Source organism: Cervus canadensis, chromosome 16 (assembly GCF_019320065.1).
Source record: "Cervus canadensis isolate Bull #8, Minnesota chromosome 16, ASM1932006v1, whole genome shotgun sequence".
Classification (NCBI taxonomy): Eukaryota; Metazoa; Chordata; class Mammalia; order Artiodactyla; family Cervidae; genus Cervus; species Cervus canadensis.
The window spans coordinates 39,442,132-39,444,287 of NC_057401.1; the positions used below are offsets into that span (position 1 = coordinate 39,442,132).

Sequence of the window (2,156 nt, forward strand, 5' to 3'; positions counted from 1 at the left end):
TGGAAAGTATATACCTATACTTTGCCTATTTTTTTTCAGTCAGGTCATGTAGTTTATTATTTGGCATAAATGTTAGCAACCAAGGCCATGGACCTGTTAAACATCTCCCTCCCCAGCCCTCACATCCCATCCCAACCCTGCTATAAAAACATAATAGAGCACAACAAAATACCACAGTTCAGTCTGAGATGGGAAGAAAAAGTGGCTCCAACAAAAACAAGACTGAAACACAAGACACAACATCTTTGAACAGTTATACAAAAACTGCCATGGCCCACAGGGCGAGGGGTCAAAAGGAGACCTCAGACCTAGGGCATTCAGAGGTTCGGGACAGCTGTCCCTTCTGGCTACATCTTCTGGGCTCTGCTGCAGGAACTGGACAGGACCGGGAGGTTGCTGAGGGGCTGGGCAGGACCCCTCCTCCCACTCTAAAGTTCAGGTCACTGACTGGAGTGTTATTGGTTGGGGAAGATGTCGCAGGCTCCTTCCAGAGAGAGGGACGCAGGGAGACAGTAGGGGCCCCAACAACTGCCCCTCCCCCGCCCCATGCCCAAGGTGGGAAAAGTTAGCGGAGTCCCTTCCCAGAAAGAGTTCATGGCCCCCAGGAGCCAGCACGCTTGCATTCACATGGCATAAAGCCCCAAGTTGACCGTGGTTATCAGAAAGCTGAACGCGAGGACCCATCGCACAAGCGGCGTCTTGGAGATGATGCTGGGCTGGGGCTTCCTCCTGGACGCCTTGGTGGGAGTGGAGTCTTGCGCCTTGCTCCCAGCTCACCTGCGGAGGTCTGGTGTCCGCAAGTGGTCCTAGACCTTGGCATTGTGGGGTCAGCAGCCCCTGCAACTCCTTAAACAGCTGCATGTTGCCTAGGAAGGCGGTCTTGGCCTCGTGCAGGACCCTCTGCCCCACCTCAGGGATCTTCTCGAGAGTGTTCTTGCGGGAGCCGTACAACTAGCTGCTTGAACTCGGTGGCGCTGGTCATGTTGGGGAAAGTGAAGAAGGCCAGGCCCTCCGGAGCTGGACAGGCCCAGGGCCTTCTGAGCGATCTTTTTGAGGACATGGCACCCCGGACGGGTCGCCCAGGTAGCGGGTGTAGGCGTGGGCCACCAGCAGCTCCAGCGCTAGGTGGCCTGCGCATACGGGATGCCCTCCTGCCGCGGGCCCGTACCGGAAGGCCGCGTCCTGTTCCAGGGCGGCCCTGCGGTGCAGCTTTTCGGGAAGCTGAGGCGGGGCGTAGACCGGGTTCTCCTGGTTGTGTTCTATCTGCTCCTCCAGGGCCAAAGAGACGCGGTACCGAGACGCCATCACCAGTTTACAGCCGTCTGGGGTCACCCTCGCCCTTCTGACAGCTCTGCGGGAGCCCTGCGTTCTTCTCCTGGGTGTGCACCTCCGTGGTGGCCTCCTTCATGGGTGTGCGTGCCAAGTCTCTTCAGTCGTGTCCGACTCTGCCACCCTGTGAACTGTTGGCTGCAACTCCTCTGCTCATGAGATTCTCCAGGCAAGAATCCTGGAGTGGGTTGTTGTGCCCTCCTCCAGGGGATCTTCCCGAACCAGCGATAAAACCCACGTCTCTTAAGTCTCTTGCATTGGCAGGTGGGCTCTTTACCACTCGAGGCACCTGGGAAGCCAGGCCTCCGTCAGGGCCTCTGACTAATCCTGGGGTACGCTGTGGGCCTGCAGGTGCTCCATCCAGTGGCTGCACTTCTTCTGGCTCTGGACTGGCTTCCCGGACTCTGCCTCTAACTGCTCAGGTGGAGGAGGCAGGAGGGCGACTGTCTACTCTGCCTATTTTATTTATTTATTTATTAAAAAAAATTTTTTTTCTCTGCCTATTTTAAATTGGATTATTTGTGTTTTTATTATTCAGTTGTAAGAGTTCTTTATACATTCTAGCTATAAGTTCTTTATCAGGTATATGATTTATAATTTTTTTTTTCCCATTACACCAGTTGACTTTTGATTTTTTTTTTTTTTTGATGGTGTCCTTTGAAGCACATTTTCTTTCTTTTTTTTTGAAGCACATTTTCTTAATGGTATTCTTTTAATAATGTTCAATTTATCTCTTTTTTTGTTTTCTAATTTGGGTTTTTGGTCATATCTAAGAAACCATTAAAGCTCAACATTCAGAAAACTAAGATCATGGCATCTGGTCCCAT

General features: G+C 52.1%; 1 pseudogene; it reads right to left on the reverse strand.

The window, feature by feature from the left end:
- Positions 1-459: 459 nt before the first annotated feature.
- On the reverse strand, positions 460-1,689 carry LOC122454172 (annotated as a pseudogene).
- Positions 1,690-2,156: the final 467 nt, after the last annotated feature.